Source organism: Trachypithecus francoisi, unplaced genomic scaffold (assembly GCF_009764315.1).
Source record: "Trachypithecus francoisi isolate TF-2019V2 unplaced genomic scaffold, Tfra_2.0 Lachesis_group8, whole genome shotgun sequence".
Taxonomy (NCBI): domain Eukaryota; kingdom Metazoa; phylum Chordata; class Mammalia; order Primates; family Cercopithecidae; genus Trachypithecus; species Trachypithecus francoisi.
In genome coordinates this window covers 90,927,785-90,948,926 of record NW_022681473.1, presented here as the reverse complement: position 1 = coordinate 90,948,926, position 21,142 = coordinate 90,927,785, and the positions used below count along the sequence as shown (strand labels likewise).

The 21,142-nt window shown below is 39.0% G+C and overlaps 1 protein-coding gene across 1 annotated transcript in view; it reads right to left on the bottom strand.

Annotated features, from left to right (window-relative positions):
* ARHGAP42 (Rho GTPase activating protein 42) overlaps positions 1-21,142 on the bottom strand; it is a 315,746-nt gene that overhangs the window by 167,559 nt on the left and 127,045 nt on the right. The window lies entirely within an intron of this gene.

Sequence of the window (21,142 nt, the reverse complement as noted above, 5' to 3'; positions counted from 1 at the left end):
AGGACACCTTAGGACTTAAAGTGTTACAGTCAGAAACCTTTAGGGTTAAATTAAATTAATTAAATCTTTAGGGCTAAATTAGAAGATCACGATGTGCATGTATAACTGTAAAGATAACGTAATGCTGGAGGTCTCTTGAGAGACAGCAACCTTGAGTAACATACCATGGAAGAGGAGGAACCTCATAAGTTAAATTCCACCCCTTTTATATCCAAAGGCCTTGGGGATGAGACTTTCCAGTAAAACAGTATAAAATATGTAGACAGAAAGATGAACCTCGGCACTATTTGACACATTTCAGAGTTTATATGAAAACGTGCAATCTAATGTAAAATATTATTTCACTCAGATAAAGTGTTTTACTTATGAAACTGGGTGAATAAAATCATCAACATACATTTATAAATTTTTGGAAAGTTAAAAAATCAATGTTTTTAGATAGGAAGACCCACCCCAGAATCAAAAATAAGCACTTCTATATACTGGATCCAACATTAAAAAAACAAAGAAAAGAAAAAAAGGACTCAGAACTCTCTGTCCAAAGCAGAAGGGGACCCCATAATGGGTTATGGCCTCCTTCCTCAAGTCATCCTCCTCCATCACTTTGTTCATACCTTGGTCATAGCATTTATAGCCTCTATTCTTTGTCCGGCTACAGTTTATCTGGATTCCTACCCACTTCCTTAAGCTACTACTAGTGCCCCCAGTACTAATGGGTGTCTACTCATGTTATGAGTTTAAACTTCTGATGCCCACTATTACCTTTGCCTTTAGGATTTAAGTCCTACAATGTCTCTCCAATTCTGCTGTCTGCATTATTTGGCTTGACTTGAGTACTCAGTGACAACTTGTGTCCTCCCAGATATGATGTCTGTAGCTGTCTCACTGTACAAACTAAGGCTGCGCCCCAGCCCAAACACTAGGAATGTGCCCTGCACTTGACCTCTGAAAGTCTAATTTACACTGTATGGATCAAAAGGACACAGGTAGACTAAGTTTTGATCCATATAAAAGAAAATATTCTACTAATCAGAGATGACCCATAAAAGACATGCTTTGAGTGTAGAAGTATAATACAGTAGCTATATGAACTGATTCTGGAATAGATAGCCCTGGGTTCAAACACAAATCCACTATCATATATCTGACTGAGCTTGTAATTTAACCCCTCTAAGTGTAAATCTTGTCAACCACAGAATGGGGATACTAATCATCTTAAGAATGTGTTTCATATAACTGTAATGACTGGAGAGATATAAATAGGATTACATATGTCAAGTGCTAACAACAGTGCCTACCACATAGAAATCAATATGGTCACTAACCTGGTCAACTATTAGAAATCGGATGACATTTTATTTTCCAAACCTAAGATTTTTGTACAAGCCCTTGAAACAGTCATATGCAAGAAACTGTCACAACTTCCTAATGATATTTAAAATGTTGTATTTTTTTAAAAGTATCTACCTACCTAGTTTTAAAATATGTCTGCAAACTCATTAACACTTCTCCCATCAAGAGGTACAGCCCAATTTCCCTCCTGTCGAATATGGGCCAGCCAGAGTGAGTCACTTCTAACATATATGAAACAATGGTAGTGTACTATGTGGGTTCAGGGGCTAGGTCAAAAAAGGCAACATGAGGGGATTAAGTCAGGCTCTTCCTAACTCTCTTTCACTTGGGACAGAAGTTTTGGAAGTCATACTACATGTAAGAAATCTGGCTCCCCTGAAGGACCATGTTGGAGAGATCACATGCAGTAAGAAATGCTCAAAGAACCATATATCATCCTCTCACTTTTTGAGTCTTTCCAGCATCAATCGGGAGACGTGTGGATGAGCCTTGAGATGACTGCAACCCCAGCCTTCAAGCCACTCCGGCTGACACCAAGTGAAACAATGACTAGCTGTCCCATCTGAGCCCTGCCCAAACTGTGGATTCATGAGTAAATACAAGGTGTCATTTCAAACCACTAATATTTGAATTGGTTTGTTATACAGTATTGGAAAACCAGAATACTATCTTATCTATTTCTTCTTAAAATATTGGATAGAAGGTTTAAAAGATACTTAGTAGAACGAACAAAGTAGCATTCTCTAATAAAGTATCAAAACTCCCTAAAGTTGAGAAACTTTTAGGCAACAAATTGGTCCTATTTGTTTCAACCAAAATGTACAAACCTCAATGTCCATTCTGGGGAAGAACTTTATTTTCAATGCTGAATTTCAGAGAAGAACCAACACATCAGGAGGCAAAACGACCTTTGGTAAAAATGGCAGATATTCAGATAACCTGGGATAGGGCAATACGCAAAAATGCAGAGTTAGACTTTTGTCAGCAGCCTGTATTTACAGGATACAAAACCCACATTCTAGTCGGCTGTGATGCCAAGCAGCACACTTCCCTTCTGGTCTCTTTGCTACCGAAAAAGGAATCCAGCTTGCTGTTCAGCACCCATTCAAAATCCTTCCATGTCACATTTCAGAGCCAGTTACTTGGATTCAGGTTCAGCCTTTTTGTAGTAAAAGGAATTTATTTTCCAATAAATTGGTTTCCTTCCAATTCATATCCTGAACTATGCAGTGCCCAAGAGGGTGCCACATCTGGGCAAGCAAACTGTTTCAAGGTAGCAGTAACTTAGGAGGGAGAGGGAACTTAACTAACAAGCGAATATAATTGATATCTTGTGAAAAACAATAAACTGAAGAGTTTAGCTGCAATGTTCTGTTAAGTTTGTCTGACATTTTGGTAAACATACTCTTAACTGAACTTTCCAGTCAAGAAATAATTCCTGATCTTCATATATGACAAAATCCTGAAATATTTTGTTCATACATCATGTTAGGAAGACTTTTAGATTTGTGTATGAGTTAGGAAGCTTTTAATCACAAGGAGCAGAAAGTCCAATTTGAAGTGTTTTAAATAAAACAAATACATCAGTTTATATAACTGGAGAAACGGGTCAGTGCAGCTTCAGGTTTGGCTAATCCAGAAACTCAAAAATATCATCAGAGATCCGGATTCTTTGCATTTTTCTGCTCTGCTGTCTAGAATATCAGCTACATCCCTTGGCTTGCTGCAGGAGAGCAGTCAGGAAACTATGTCCATCCTCGTTCAGGCCTGCAGAGTAAAGAAAAAGCCTATCCCCACACAATAAGCCTGAATCCTTGCCATCTGCCCAGTATGCCAGGTAAACTCATGTGCCTAACAGGGATGCCATTGCTGAACAGCCTGGGCGTGGGCTCACAAAGCCATCTGTGGCAAGAAGAGCCAGATTACCTGATGGCCATAGAGCCACTGAGCCACTGAGCCAATCATCCAGGACACACTCGTGCTGCACAAAGGGAAAAAGGACCCAATGGATTCAAGAGACCAACCTGCCAGTCCACAAAAATTCATTATTTCCTAAAGTCCTATTTGACCAATTAGAAAAATGAATTCCTCCGTTTCCAAGTGGATTTTGTTCTGAAGTTCCTGTCCCTCACCTTGCCCCATTAGCTTTTATCTTGATGTATGATTACGGTATAGGAGACATAGAATGCACTTTCCCACTGAAGTAATATATTTGCCATGTGCCCAAATTAACTCTTGGTATATTTAATCCATTTATAGTGGAAGTATTTAAGCTGGGAATGCATTTTTCCCTCCTTTCCCAGTAAACCAGAAAAAGTAGAAACTATCTACAGACCATCGTGCCCTGGCAGAGGCAAGGAATTCCCCACAACCAATCCCCAGCAAGAGCAGCAAAAACACTAAGAATAAAATCCTCCACAGTAGCAGTAGCTTGGATGGCAGGAATGTGGACTTCCCTACACAAAGGCCATCTGTGCTTACAGAACGCTGGTGAGTCACTAACATACACGTGTTTCATCGGATATTTTCTTGACTCCCCTCAAAAAAAACCACCCTATTAACTAATTTTTTTAGTACACTGCTCTGCTATAATATCCTAATGATGTGGATGATTCCTTTTAAGTCAGTTCTGTGTTTTTCTTAATAAAATTTCACTTTTATGCATTCTTCTTGAACAGTTTTGTTCCCTTCAGGACTCAGAAACACCCGGTATAATGAAAACCTTGTTTAATAACCTAATGATGATGTTTATGAGGATACTGATGACAGTCAACTGAGCTACCCTTTACAGGGTCCACTCCTCTGTATAATCATCACAACAGCTGGCTGAAGTAGGTGTTACTGGCCTCAGTTCACACACATGGAAATTCAGGCTTCAGATGCTTTGGTAATGTGCCCAAGCTCACATGATTAGAACATAGTGGAAAAAAGATTCCACCACAGCAGATATGAATCCAAAAATGCAAGTACAGAAAATTTCAATATAACTTGCAAATACTTTATTAAATTGAGTCAAATTACCTTACTTTTTTTTCAGCTTTGATGCCTTCCTATCTTTCCCTCACCCCATACATTACTCATGGTATTTTGAGAAGGGAAGAAAAATTATATCCCAATAAAAATGTTGCCTTCTGCCTTCTTCCCTTTGGTTCTGAAACAGTAATCTGTGGTGACCACCAAGGCTTCTCAAAGCAGGCTATTGACCTTGCCTGAGCTGACAAATTGTTTGCCTGTACTCCATCTCCCAACAATGCCCGGTGACAGCTCACTCTATGATATTATTATTATAGTTGGCATTAAACCAACTAGATAATTGATTCATTCTCTGTTCATTCATCAAAAGCTGAAATCCTACCCCAGCAACAATCTGACAAGAATGTTGGCATCACAGATGAGTTGAGATGTTATTTTCTAGATCAGGGCTTCTCAGACTTTAATGCACACAAGAAACACCTGAGGATCTTGTGACCCTGCAGCTTCTTGTACAGTAAGTCTGCAGCAAGCCTGACATTATGCATATCTAACAAGCGCTCAGGTGAGGCTGCTGCTGCTGCTCCACAGTCTATACTCAGAAGCAATCATTCTGTTCTCAACAGAACTCAATAAGAACAAGAAGGAAAGCGTGTGCTGTCCATATTACAGCAGCCAACAAAACACTCAAATTACAGTCACAGGTTGCCAATATGAATCTTAAGTGGCATGGTATCCTTTTCCAAACTGCTACTGTCAAATTGGTATTTTTACTTACTAAGGCAATTTGTTGCTGCCTCAGGGATAGTGTCTTCCAAAGAGCATTCAGTATAAGGCTCGTCAAGCTTGGGAAATACATTCCTCCTAGTGAGACACACGCATGTGCAATATTGAAAATTGAGATATATTCTAGTAGAAAAATAAAAGTTACTAAACGAAGAGGTTTTCAAAGTAATCTGACCATGACTTCTGAGCCCTTATTAACATCCTATAAACATTGCTTTTATTGGTATTCTACTGTCCTACAGAACACATATTTGGAAGATAAAAACACACCTTTGGAGAATCCAAAGTATGTAGCTTCGATCAGAATTTTCTCCTTGCTAATGCTGCCAAAGCAGGAACTCTAGGACTTAGTCTTATGATCACAAAGTAGCTGTAAACGTCTTCAATGAATGGATGAATTTTGTGAAAAATAAACTTCACAGTAAGGAACAAGCCGATTTTGTTCATGTGATTTATAATCAGGGAATATCTGGGTGATTAGAAGATTTTAGAAACAACTTATAATAATCACCAATCAGACAACAAGGGGGAAAATAACATACAACTGCAAACAGATAAAAGAATCATTTACCACTGGAAAATGCCAAAATTGAAGTTTATTATATGCATGCACAATATGAAAAAGGGTAATTTCTATCACTGGACGATCTGGCAGTCACTGGCCCCACACTAGGGGCAGAGGAGGCGCCACTGAGGAGGAACTGTCTGTATCATAGCAAAGTGGATAGTGCCTTTGAAGCTAAGAAGATTCTTCGCATACCCTGGTCAGCACCACTAGAGCTGCCAGTGTGTCCCGTTAAAATACGTCTCCAACCCAGTTTGTAACTTTGACTGGTCCAGGGATAGCAGAATTAACCTGGTGAAGTTTCTTGGAAGTCTCTTTTAAGAGAAATAAACTGACTTTTTTCCACCAAGCCGCTGTTCTTCCTGCCTGAAACATGAACCTGATGCCAGAAAGTGCCAGCTGCCACAAAGCTGTGCTTGTGGTGTGACAAGCATGAGGTTAAGGGCCACAGACTAAGGATGGCAGGAAAGGAGAGCAAAGGAGCCTGCACTCCGGGAGGCATCACCCTTGGCTGCCTATTTCCAGATTCATCCTTGCAGAAGGCCCATAAACTCATTAATGATTCAAGCCACTACTGTGTTTTGTATTACTTGCAGCCAAACATGTGCAAAATTACTTCGTTTGGGGGAATATTCACTAGTTGTGCATCCTGGGCATGTGGCAACTGTTAGGCCTCAGTTTACACATCTACAAAATGGTAAGGAAGGCCGAGCAAGGTGGCTTCCACCTGCAATCACAGCATTTGGGGAGGCCAAGGTAGGAGGATCACTTGAGCACAGGTGTTTGAGGCTGCAGTGAGCTCGGATCATGCCACTGCACTCCAGCCTGGGTGAGAGAGCAAGACCCTGTCTCCAAAAAAAAAGAGACAAACAGAAAAGCCGTATCTTTGAATAATTAACAGTAGGTAGGCCCTTTCCCCTTTTAAGTCATGTATGTCGAATCTGAGAGTTCTGTAGGTCTATCTAGGTAGCTCTGACATCCTAATGCATGCCTATTTATAACGGTTCCTGGTACCTTGCTCAGGTGGAAACCACCACCAGGGTTCCACACATATTTGAGCATATCTGGTGAACTGCATTACTATTTCACAGAAGCGTGGTCAGAGACAATGAGGTAGTCTCCTTGAACAAACAAGCCTCAGTCATCAGAGAACACGGGGGAGCACAGCATGTATAGCAGCAATTTGTCAAATATGTCCCTGGATCAGCTCTGAGGGCTTGAAATAAAGAAAGCTCTAAGTAAAACCACAAGAGTTCTTCCCCTGAACTTTGCAAAACACTAAGGAATTTTTTTTTTTAAACTGGGAAAAATCCTTCTAAAGGATGTTAACACAAAAGGAGAAAAGTATTACCCTCATGCTTTGCCACTGACTACAAATCAGTATTTACCAAGTGAGACCACTTAGGGGACTGATAGTGTCAAACAAAGCAAGGCATTCTCAACAGCAGGACCCCTGGAATGTGAAGAGCCATGACTTTTACTTCCCACTGTTCATCTGCTCAGTGACAGGCAGCAATCCTTCACCTGCTCTCAGGGATGAGACTGTGGGCAGTCCCCGTGGTTTTTCTGAACACTTAGGAAATAAAAAGTCTCTAAATCTCTTATCCACCCACCCCCATGTGGTGAAGGAGAGAATCTATGTTTCGTAAAGGGTAGATTCTAGTTGGCTTTTTTTTTTCCACACATCTCCTTTTCTGTTACTAACCATTTCCAGGATCACTGTGGCGCATAGTGAAGGAAAGTTCTTGCTTGATAAAGATTCGTTTTCTCTGGCCAAGGAGATGGGCTAGGGCCAGCTCTCTCTTGTGAATATTATTTTCACAGGTTATTTGAGACTTACTTCCTTAGTGTGCCCCCCTAACTATGACTTTGCCAATGTGGGCACTGCCTCTCCTGTGGCCAGTCACACCTTACCTCTCAGCTTCTATACCCCATGGTATTCCCCACAGCCTCATACTGATGAGGTTCCCTATCCTACTAGCATTACCCCTGTAGAAAATGACCCCAGGTAAACATTTCCACTATGGGTCCCCCAACAGGCCCTTGGGATCCATGCACCTTTGGATTAGGAATGTAGCCATTTGCTACAGGTTCTGCTGTCTTTTCCACATGCCACAGGCCACATTGGCTTCACAAAGCATGAGTTGCATACCAGATCACTATGCCCCCGTAACTACGGGAAAATCATATGGTATTTTCCAAGTCATTCCACTGAAGGTCTCATCACTCTATGTAAAGGTGTAAGGCTGGGCTGGGAGTGGTGGCTCATGCCTGTAATTCCAGCACTTTGGGAAGCTAAGGTGGGTGAATCAATTGAGGTCAGCAGCTTGAGACCAGCCTGGCCAACATGGTGAAACCCCATCTCTACTAAAAATACAAAAATTTAGTCAGCCGTGGTGGCAGGCGCGTGTAATCCCAGCTATTCAGGAGGCTGAGGCAGGAGAATCACTCGATTCCGGGAGGCGGAAGCTGCAGTGAGCTGAGATCATGCCACTGCACTCTAGCCTGGGCAATAGAGTGAGACTTAGTCTCCAAAAAAAAAAAAAAAAGAAAAAAGAAAATGTAAGGCTCACAACAAAACTCACCCAAAACAATCCTTCTCACAAAATTCTTTCCCCATTGCCTTCCTCTTCTTTTTTTAAATCCATGTTAAAGAATTGTGTAATTCACTTTTGCAAATGTCCTTTGAAAATCTCTAGCTTAATCTGGTAACTCCCTTCTGTATAGAACACCAATGGCAAAATATTTTTCCCAGTTGAGCAGCAGAAAGAATTACATACCCCAGAGAGACAGGGGTGACATGAGCAGGAAGGATTTCTTAGGGAGGGTGAGACAGTCCCTGAGGAGTTTCCAAATTTACAAGGTAGGAACAGGAAATTTGGGGGTTTAGAGATCTTGCAATCTTGAAATTAGTGTAGTAAGCAAGTAAAACATGAACTATTACTGTTAATATAATTACATTGATACTCAGGAGCTGGTACGGTCTAGATAAATTCACTTTACCTAAATGTAATGATAATAAATTCTAAATTATGGTACATGAGAGAAGAACACAAATTACCCAAAGTTACATCTATTTAGTCTTGAAATGTATTAAGTGATTTAGTATAATTATCAAGTAACTTTATGATGATATTGTCCCTAGGATAATATTAAGGCTACTTTGGATATCCATAGTATGAACATCTAAAACATTTTGGAAGCATCCTGAGTTGTAGGGATAGTCAGTCTAGGATTTAAAAATCAAACTACAGAAAGTCCACAAAATGGATAACATATACGTTCAACAGCCATCTCATTCATGTGTTTCCCCAACAGGAGCGTATAGGATGTATTCCACACCAAGCCACAGAAATATGTTCTTCAAATTCTTTGCCCGAAAATTATTAAAACCCTGGAATAAGGGTTAGGTGGAATCCTTCAATATTACACTTTAAAGGAGAAGTGAGGGGAGGTGTGGGGAAGGGAAAGAAAGGAAAAAGAAAAGAGATAGGAAAAAACCCCAGCATTTTAGCAGCTAGAATAAATAATAACTTGTCTGCCCACTTGGACTCGTGAACCCTGGACGTAAGCTTCTGAGGAACCGATCAAAAACTCTACTGAAGTACACATCACAGCCACGGGAACTCAGCCACTGCATGGTTTTCCTCATCCCATTATGTCCAGAGCTTTCCAGCAATGCTGAGCATTTCCAAACAAATAAATAAACACAAAAGACTACATTTCAAAAATAGCTGCCTAAATTGGAGTCACAAAACACATGCACACTGAATGTGGGTACATGCCCACACAAGCTGGACTTGTAAAGACTGGAGTGAAAGAATGAAAAACAGAAGAAATCTGGGAGTGGCACTTTGAAGCAGATTTAAGGAGCATGCTGTGTAAAACACACACTACAGAGTCATCTCATCCATGGAGAAAACTGCATATACAGCCAACACAGTACTGGAGGAGGAAAAGCTCCCATTCATGTTTTCTCTACTCCAAGATAACACAAGCCAGATGCCAATATCCAAATATTCTTCACGTACAAATTAAGCATTAAATGAATGGTAAAAGTGCTTATTCTGGTAATAATAAAAATCGTGTTTTTATTTGAATGGCTGATATAAACAAATACTTTATTTAATGCCATTAAAAGTTTCAGAGTTGGCCGGGCGCAGTGGCTCAAGCCTGTAATCCCAGCACTTTGGGAGGCCGAGATGGGCGGATCACGAGGTCAGGAGATCGAGACCATCCTGGCTAACACGGTGAAACCCCGTCTCTACTAAAAAATACAAAAAACTAGCCGGGCGAGGTGGCGGGCACCTGTAGTCCCAGCTACTCGGGAAGCTGAGGCAGGAGAATGGCATAAACCCAGGAGGCAGAGCTTGCAGTGAGCTGAGATCCGGCCACTGCACTCCAGCCTGGGCGACAGAGTGAGACTCCGTCTCAAAAAAAAAAAAAAAAGTTTCAGAGTTAACATTTTCCTAATACTAAATGCAGTATTTTCAATTGCCCTATGAAGTTATGTTTAACTGTTTATATTATTAAATTGGTATGCCGTCTTCTCATAAAAAAATGTTACAGAAGTAACACCCAACTGAATCAGAAACAAGGCATTGTATGAGAAATAAACATAGAACATAATATAAGGACAATATAATAATTTGAAGCCTGAAAGCATTTACATTACTTAATTGTTAAACAAGAATGGCTAGTCTACGCCAGTTGATTTAGTAAAGGTATTTCAAATTTCTAGGAGCTACTCATTCCTAATTTTATCAATGAAAATGATGCTGTAAAATTTTTCTAACAAGCACCTCCATTGCCATTACTATTTCAGAGTTACAACGTTATTCCTTGTGATGAATGTACCATACTCCCAATGTTATTAACCATCCTCCTTTGTCTATTAATTTGTTTATACAAACATTCACTCATAACAATCATTCAGCCCAGCTGTGCTATGTGCTAAGGCTTCTGAGACAAGTAACAGAGCTTCAAGGAGTCTACAGCTTAGAATGGGAAAGAAACCGGTAAGCAATGATCACAAAATCAGGCAAAATGTGTAGTAGGAGAGGTAAGGTTATTCAAAACTTGGATGTCAAACTACTTTCACAGACATAAGTGTATACAGTAATCATGGAGTAGGGAGGGAAATGATTATAACCCCAATATTCAGAGCATGGACCCCAAGATTAAATCTGTCATCTATGATGATATATAGTTGATGAGGAGAAGAGTCTCTGCTAGAGTAATGTAAGCCCTACATTTTTCACTACACTATGCTGAATTTCCCAGTTCATGAAGATTTTGACAAAAACTCATCATCATATATCATATATACAACTAGTTATCGAATTCATGTGCTTCCTAGATCTATATTCGGGACTCCAGTGTAGAAGCTAGTATAATAATCTCTATGTACTGATCTTGTGAAATTTTAATGACTTTCTGTTTTTTCTTTCTCATTTCTCAACTCTCTCTCTTGACCTTTCCTGTCATCCCTTTCTAGTGGAAAGGACTTCAGTCATTAGTAGTCTATGACTGAAAACCAGTGAGGGCAATCTTAAAGCAAGCATCATTAAACTTTAACTTAAAAACAAGGCCAAGAGCAGACCACACAATCTATGTAAGTATGTGCAGAAAAGATGTGACCACCAGGCTATTGAATACTAACTCTATGCTACCCTGAGAAACTTCTCACAAACATTCCTACAGTTTCACTTCCAAAGGCTATTCCCCACATGCTGCCAGTGGGTGGGGGATATGCATGTACATTCCGATATACTTAATTTGTAAAAGTACAAACACTGTCTTAATTATAACCTAATAATTCTAATAAACTCATGGTTAAATTCATGGCCAAATAATGCCCTTATTTTTTTTCAGCAATGCTCTACTTGATTGAAATTCTTTGTTTTAGAATTCTACTTTTGAAATCTGTCAGAATAGCACATTCTTTCCAAATATCCTCAAGAATGACATAACCTTTAAATATAGGTGTGGTTTTGGGGGTAAAAATGATTTTTATTAGAGGCAATGCCTTGTTTTCACTGATGATATCATCATAAGAGCTTCTCAGAGGAGGTCATTATTTATAAGGACAAATAAATAATTGTTTATATTTGATAACCTAATAATCTTTATTTTTTTATATTGACAGTCTTAATAATTCTATGAGTTAAGAGTTAATGAAACAAAGGCTTTTTCCAGTTAGAAAACTATCTCAGATTTTGCTGGTTATTGCTTAGTTCAAGGGCCTGCAGGGAACTCCAAAGAAAATATTCCCTCTAGTAATACTTGGATTAAATTGGTGATTTGGATGTTTTGGCCAATTAAGACACTAGGGAATTACCGGCCTCAACCAGACACAGCCTCTGTAATATAAAACTGAACCATATGAGGTCTTAGTTTCTCAATCACATAAATTTGATGGAGGGAAACCAACCAAAGAAGAAAATCTATGTCACATGATTTCTACACTAACTCTAGTTACTAAAAATGCTCTGAAATACCCCTTTCCAGAGGCAGTGCTGGAGCAAGAGGTGAACTACCATCCTGAGGAAAAGAAGGTGGATTAAAACAGGCAATTCTGCAAGTTGTCTTCCAGGGCATGATCTTTCGCAAAGCAGACCAAATTAAATGTATCAAATGGTGCTCATAGACCTAAAATGAATATGTTGATTTCCAGTTCTTTCTTCATCAAAAAGATGTCAGTGCGAACCTACCAATTGTCTGGGCTTCTCAAGTTTCATTTCTAAATTTAATTTGACCTAGTAATGTTTGCTGGGAAGAAAAATAGACCTTTGAGACAGTAGAATACAGGGGGGAGATCAGCCAGACTGAAAGAGTGGGAAATTTGGAGATTCTAATCATGGCTGTTACTTCCACCAGGTGTGGGCCTGTCACCTGTCTGGGTGGCAGGCTCCTCTGTCACGTGAGAGTACCAGCAAGCACTCCACTTCTGAAATCATCCTTAACCTTCTCACTTTTGGCTAACAAAGCAAATTCCCAGTATTTGCATTATGGGCTGTTATATATGGATAAATGTGTTCATTCTTGGGAGTTAGTTTCTGTTGCCACTAAATTATCTAAAGATGTCTCCCACCGTTTGGTCATAAGTAATTACCTTTGTGAACTGCAAAACTTTCCACTCTGTGGGAAAAAAGGGTAACAATCAAACAGCATACACTGTAGAACAGGACCACACAGTCCACACAGGCATGGAGCAAAGCATTCTATAACGATAGAATAGTTTTGCTCTCAAAGCATCTGGAAGTCTTTCAGATTAAATCACTGCAGTCCACAAACAGTGTAGAAATAATTCAATCATCCCCACTGTGGCTGAGGAAATTGAAGGATGAACGGTTTTCAGAAGGAAATTTGAAAGCAAGATCCAATTTACCAGTGTTTTCTACAAGAAAAGCAATAGAGTTATAGAAAATAACAGTGAAACAAACAGTAATCCATTTTATGTATTATTATTATTATTATTATAGAAAGAGACCAGAACTTGATATACCCACCTACCACCCACTACCCACCCCTATAATCTACCACTGATTCAACACAAACTCATTTGGGCACTAATGATAGAAAAATACATTTTTTTAATGTTGAAAAATAGTCAACCATGAGAAATTATTAAGTTAGTCTAAAGATACAGTCTAAAATTTATAAATGATTTTACAACAAATTAAAGTTATGCATTGAGAAAATTCCAAATTTTTTTCTGGAATGATAGTATTAAAAATATTTGTGTTTTAGACAAGTCCTGAAATGCATACCCTTAATTCAAAAGGTGTCAAATGCTACCCTATAGAGATCTTGACCCTACCTAGGTCCTATGGAAGGACTCCCTTAGAGTCACACGGTGAAACGTCACATTATTTTACCCATACATTTATTTGGACCACAGGACAGTCATCAGATATTCACCATCAGTGGCAGTATTCTATCTAGATGAAGAAATCAAAAGAAACATACAATTCTTGCTCCGGAAATTATTTAAATCTCAAGTCATTAGCAACAAGCCCATCATTTACCACTGAAGAAATGTGGTTCAGATTAATGTAAAATAAGAATATATAAACACACTGCTTAAGGTGTTTCAGTTGTCATAATAAAGTACAGCTTCAATCTGCATTGGAAGGGAAAGAAATATAAACACAGCACAGGACAAAGAAGAAAAGGAAGAGTGTGAAGAGAATAACTAAGTCAAGTTAAAAGGTGACAATAAGAGGAAGGAAAGATGTCTGCTGCTTTATTGGTTTTCTTTTTCTTTTACTTTCTCCTTTAACTTTTTTTTTTTTTTTTGTAGTGGGAGTGGGGTAAGCTAAGGGGAGGAAAGAGGAAGACAGCTTGCCCAGGCTTACAAGGGATGTTTCACAGCCACATTTTACTCCTACTGATAGAACAATGGGATGATTCTTTCGTCATTTTGAATAGGCTGCCAACATCAGGCTGCTCAGGCTGCCCCCAACAGCATACTTAAAACTTGATGATCTGGAAACTCAACTTGCTTCGTTTTAAAGAAGGCAGAGGGCATTTCCTTTTTTTTTTTTTTTTTTTTAGGAGGAGTCTCGCTCTGTCGCCCGGACTGGAGTGCAGTGGCCAGATCTCAGCTCACTGCAAGCTCCGCCTCCTGGGTTTCCGCCATTCTCCTGCCTCAGCCTCCCAAGCAGCTGGGACTACAGGCGCCCGCCACCTCGCCGGCTAGTTTTTGTATTTTAGTAGAGACGGGTTTCACCGTATTAGCCAGGATGGTCTCGATCTCCTGACCTCGTGATCCGCCCGTCTCGGCCTCCCAAAGTGCTGGGATTACAGGCTTGAGCCACCGCGCCCGGCCATGCAGAGGGCATTTCCAAGCTATGTAACAAAGAAGCCTCGCTCTAGCAACACTGTCCTATTTCCTCAGCTCTGGCTCACCTCAGGTCTTTGGCTCAGAGTGCTCCTCCCACCTAAAAGAGCCCTAGAATTTACTTGCCTTTTTCAAACCAGGATTCTATCCACTCCTGGTAACAAAGGCTTGTTACTTCAGTCCATACTCATCTCTCTCCATTTCCTTTAATACTTACAGGGAGCTCATCACAATTCAACAAGTCCATGTGTTTGAAATGCTTCAGGTTTATAATAGGCTTTTCTATCTAACTAGATTGTAAGCCTTACTCCAAGGCTAAGTCAGATACCTTTTCTCACATCTCCCTAGACAGTCAGACAGCTGGAATGGGAAGCACTAAAAAGGAAAACAAAGACAAACAAACAAACAAACAAACAAACAAACAAAAAAAGATGACCCACAGTTAATTTTTTTTTAAAAAAGTTTTATCTTAAAACATTTCCGGCCCTTGCATTTGTTTCAATGTTATTACTGGAAATCATAAAATGAACCTTATTTTTCCATTGTTTTGAACAGTTGCATTCATATTTAAAGACTGAAAGACTGAAAATGTAACTAACAATACATTAGACAAAACAAACGAACTTCTGTAAGCCTGTATAGTTACTGAAAAAAGTCAAACTGTGGTCCAAATCCCAAGTATCTGTTTATATAGAGCAGTATAAATACACAGACAAACAGGGTCCCAGTGTACTATTATAGAGCATGGAGGGATTAAAATAATATGAAATTACTACTCTGCAATATCATAAATTTGACTTAGCATAAACTGATCTATTAGCTATAATAAACCTCACTTAACCATATTCTCTGTCTTTTTAAAGAATGACGACTTAAAGTTTCTTTACTCTTTTTAAAGCTTCTTTAAGACCGTCCAGGGAAATCTGAAGAGATGCCTTCTTTTTCTCTCAGTAACTTTCCAAATGGCAGCAAAGAACATTCAGGAGTCCCTCGACTGATGAGAACAATGTTCTCCAACTGACAACATTTAGCAAATAGGCAAATATGGCCATGGTAGCCTCCAAAAACCCTAAGAACATTATATGGTGACTTCAGTCTTCATTGGTTTTTGACTTACTGGTAACTACTCCGACTTCAGAAGTACCCAATAATCTCAGTGGTAGTCTTAAAGTACAAGTACAAGTGGTGTCATTAAACAAAGAAAAAGAGATAGCTGTGAAACTAGAGAAACGGAGATACAATCACACTCCATTAGTAATTAGCAGGAGTTGCCTGGGAACCACTGATACAATATGAAACCCAAGCCTTCATTGTGCTTTACTTTTTTGACTGCCTCCAAGCACTATGGCATACTAACAGGCTGAGACCTGCACCAAAAATTATCAAATGAAAATGTGAGAAGTCATACAGACATTTCCAAAAATTGATATCCAAAATGAAATGGGAAATGCCAATGATGAAAAAGAAATACTGTGCCACTAAACTCAATATGAGTATTCTTAAATCAAGAATTCCTAAATATCAGGAAGGAAAAACAAGTGCCTCACAAGCCATTCATGTTCTAATCTTGAGCCCTTTCATTATTCTATATTTGGATACAGATTTGGAAAGCTCCCTAATAATCTGATTTTATTTAACATATAATTATGTGGCTGTTATCTGGCAGGCGCTATTCTAAGAGCTTTACAAATATTAGCTTAGTTAAGCATCATAATAACCTTACACTGGTGCTATTATTACCCTCCTATCACTAATGGGGAAAACAAACGAAATGTTAAGTGATCAAACAGCTAATGAGAGGCAGATTCAAGATGCACAAATTTCATATTCTGTGCTCTTAATCACTATGTTACCTCTCCTAAAACATTGCAAGCTAAACTCAGCACATCTGCAATCCATCATTCCCTTCACATGCACTGACATTCACTTGGTAACCTACAAACCTCATCCTCCTCTTCCATCTCCTCAGCCCTGTACCCCATACCATCAGTTATTGTCCCTGCCATTTCTATTTTCACTCACCACTCTCACCACTTGTTTATATCTCCTTCTCTCCATCTCCACTAGCGGAGTCATCATTTAGGATGCATGATGTCTTCTCAGTATTAATACAGTAGCCTTCTAACTAACCTCACTTGCCTGTGGATTCCTCCTATGAGCTGTTCTAAAAATACTAACAATAAAACTGATTCATTCAGTATACCTTTATTCATCCAGGTCCACTGCTACGTTTTGTGAATGTAAAAATGAATCAAAGTCCTGCTGTTTAGGGTGTGACAATCCAGTCTCCCCAGCTCTGATCATGTAACCCCCAAAATACTCATTAAAGTTCTGATACTTGCTGAATTCTGTCCATTTCCTTAGCCTGGTTTCTAAGGTTTTTATTATATGAATTTTTTTCTTCTACTGCTCTACATAACCGATTTTTTCCCTACTAAAGCCATCCATGTTCCTGCATCTCCCCACATTTGTTCATATCTTCTTTCCTATGAGAATGCCATCTCTGCCTCCACATAATCTGGCTGAAATCTTACCCAACTGTCAAGGCTAAGCTTTCTTAGATATCACCAGACAACAGCTTCCTATAGACCAAAAAAAACTCACAGCACTTCAAATCAGATAGAAGGTATCAGTATGCCTCACATTGCCCTGTTTACAAACAAGCTCTGATTGAAATAAAAACATGTAAGTTGTCCTTCTGGATGAATACATTCTCCAATACTCACTCCAGGAATAGCCAGCTCAGCTGAAGAGTCCTTTCTCTCTGGCATTTCCTTCCCTCTTCTCCCTTTCCGCTCTATCTGCTGCCGTTGGCATACATCATTTCAGAGCTGACAGCAGAGGCTATATCCTCCACTAAGTCTTTCCAAATTCCTTCAGCTAGAAGTAACTCTTCCCTCCTCTGAACTTGGGTAACACTCTGCCTGTGTGCCTCTTCTAGCACCCATCACATCCTACATCACTGATGCTATTTACGTTCATCTCCATCATTAACTCAGCACCTGAAGAATGGACCCTTGTCTTACACATTTGTCAATGATATTTATCATGGCACAGAGGCTACCAGATGGTAAGGATAATGGGTGAATAATGGGTCAGTGGGTGATTGCATTTATATCTGCTGGTCCAGGCAAAGAAGCTAACAAAATTAAAGAAGGTGAACAAGATAACTTTGGAGGAAGCAGGATGGAAGGACCAGGGAGACACACATTAATGGGTACATCAGCAAGCATTGCTAGCCTCTTTCAGGCAACATAATTCCCTTCTCTTGCTTTACCATACTAGATCTGGCCTCAGACTACTGGAGTCAATATGAATGGCTTGCAATTTACAAAATTACTGTTTCACAAAAGCAATCAGTAGAAATAAAAGTCCTTGACTTGCCAAGCTAAAACTCTGATAACATTCTGACAGACTGTTATCATCTTGGTTTGATGAACTATCAGTGTCATCACCAACACTTCACGCAATGCCCTGTGGATTGTTGGGAATGGAGATAGTTGAGTAAGTAATCTTCTGTGAGGTTACAAGCTGCACTTCTGAATGCCTGTTAGACTTTCAGTTCTGCTACCTATAGGCATTAATGGGTAGGCCTCAATTCTTTCATCTATAAAATCAGAATAATAAAAGTCATCTCGTGCAGTGGCTCTGAGGATTAAATGAGAGCATTCATGTAAGAAGCTTAGCGTAATGTCTGGCATATATGGAGGTGTCAAGCAACATTAATTATTATACAAACTTGTAAAATGTATTTGAGTTTATACAACTCATACTCAAATTGGAGAAGATTATATATACTTGCACAAATACTTCATCTAAATTCAATTCAACAACCATTTCCTGAGCTTCAACTTACACATAAAGAGACAAGGCAAGGCACGAAAAAGAAAAAAAATAAGAAGCTCCCCTATCTTTAGAGATCTTCAGTCTAGTAGAAAAGACTAATAAGTACCTCCAACTAATTGTAAGTCAGATAATATTAAGGAATACCTATTAGATACACTAGAAATGGCACCCCAATAAATATACCATTCCAGTGGTTCTCAAATGGAGATATCTGGCAATGTCTGGAGACATGTTGGGTTGTCACAACTAGGGAGCGGGAAAGATTATTGGTCTGCTACTGGCATTTAGTGGGCAGAGTACAGGGATGCTGCTAAATATCCTACAACACATGAAATAGTCCTCTGGAATAGGAAAGCACCCTGCTCAAAATGTCAACAGTGCTGAGTGGAGAATCTCCTGTTCTCTGACTGGAAATGAACTGTATTCCGGAGTGTCAGTCTTCACGTCCCCACCCACAGCCTGATTCACTTCTGATGAGACAGGCTTCCTAAGACTTTAGCTGCCTAGAACTCTGCCAGTGGCTTCTAATGGTTATTTCTCTTACAGGCTTATCCTCCTTTTGATCCAGGTCTATCTTTCCACTTGTCACCACATGGCTAATCAGGCCAAGAGCAGACCCCACAAAGTTGCCTAGATTCCTAGTTTTACCATTCTCCAATGTGGCTTGTCTCACCCTCATCCAAGATCCAGTTACAACAACACCGAGAAGTTTGCCATGGAAATATCAAGCTATTCTCATTTTTATTGCCTGCTTTTTGGGGGCTGGCAGCAAAACCTCTTATAACATAGCCTGGAAAGAATAAAAAGCAAAGGAAATTATTGTTAACTAACTGTTGCCAATTAAAATAATGAAACTTTGAATGACTAAATTATCCAATGTATAAACATACTTTATATTAGTCTATTTACACAACAATCATCCTTCTTAATCATTTAGGATCTTAAAATGCGCAGTAAAAAATGTTTGATGTTTTGACAATATCTGCCCTACTACAAAGCTTGCTCTTGCATCAGTGTCTTGAAATAGTTGATGCTTCCTGTTACTTTAAAATATTCACGATCTGTTAACCCTGTGAATTCATAGATACACAGCACATATCTCCACCTACCCCAACCATGTCTAAGAGCAAAATTAAACCCCAAAGTTGTCATACCCATTAGGATGGCTACTATCAAAAAACAAAAAACAAAAAAACACACAAAAAACTGTTAGTGAGGATGCAGAGAAACTGAAACACTTGTGCTCTGTTAGTGAGATTGTAAAACAGTGCAGCCATTATAGAAAACAGGATGGCAGCCCTCAAAAAATTAAAAATAGTTTACCATATGATTCAACAATACTACTTCTGGATTGCATCCAAAAGAACTGAAATCAGGGTCTCAAAGACATATTTGTATGCCCATATTCAAAGCAGCATTATTCATAACAGTTAAAAGGTGGAAGCAATTCAAGTGTCCCTCCATGGATAAATAGATAAACAAAATATAAAGTATACATACAATGGCATATTATTCAGCCTTGAAAAGGAAGGAAATTCTCATGCATGCTACAACATGAATGAATCTTGAGGACATTATGTGAAGAGAAAAAACTAGTTACAAAAAAACAAATACTTTGTAATTCCACTGCACATAGTATCTAAAATAGTCAAACTCCTAGGAACAGAAAGTAGAAGGGTGATTGCCAAGGGCTGTGGGGAGGGGGAGATAGAAAACTGTTGTTTAATGGTATAGAGTTTCAATTTTGCAAGATGACAAGTTCTAGAGATTGGTAGCATAATAATGTGAATATACTTAACACGACTGCACTGTTCACGTAAAAATGGTTAAGATGGTATATTATATGGTATGCGTGTTTTACTACAACTACAGAAAAACAAAGTTGTTAATATTTAATGTCACTTCTAGATATTCTCTAATTGTACTCATTAACTGAAGATTCTTTGCACATCTAAGAAGAAACATATCTACACATCTATCTGGGAACTAGGCTCAGAGCAACAAACATAGCTTAGATTTAGTTCATTTTAAAAGGGAAAATAAATGTTGTAAGTTATGCAGAATAGATCATTAGTGATTAACATGGCCAAAATTCCATGCATGTAGACTCTATTTCTCTTTCACACAATTTGTCTTAAAAAGGGTGATTTTGGAAGGCAATCCAGTCTACATATATGACTATCAACAAGGAAATGATTGCGTAAATTATGATACACCCATACAATGAAAGAGTAGACGTATAATGGTGCAAGGAGAAAGAAATAAAGGGTATTCAATTAAGAAAAGAGGAAGTCAAATTGTCCCTGTTTGCAGATGACATGATTGTATATTTAGAAAACCCCATCATCTCAGCACAAAATCTCCTTAAGCTGACAAGCAACTTCAGCAGAGTCTCAGGATACAAAATTAATGTGCAAAAATCACAAGCATTCTTATACACCAATAACAGACAAACAGAGAGTCAAATCATGAGTGAACTCCCATTCACAATTACTTCAAGAGAATAAAACACCTAGATCCAATTTACAAGGGATGTGAAGGACTTCTTCAAGGAGAACTACAAATCACTGCTCAGTGAAATAAAAGAGGACACAAACAAATGGAAGAACATTCCATGCACATGGATAGGAAGAATTAATATCAAGAAAATGGCCATACTGCCCAAGGTTATTTATAGATTCAATGTCATCCCCATTAAGCTACCAATGACTTACTTCACAGAATTGGAAAAAACTACTTGGTTCATATGGAACCAAAAAAGAGCCCACATTGCCAAG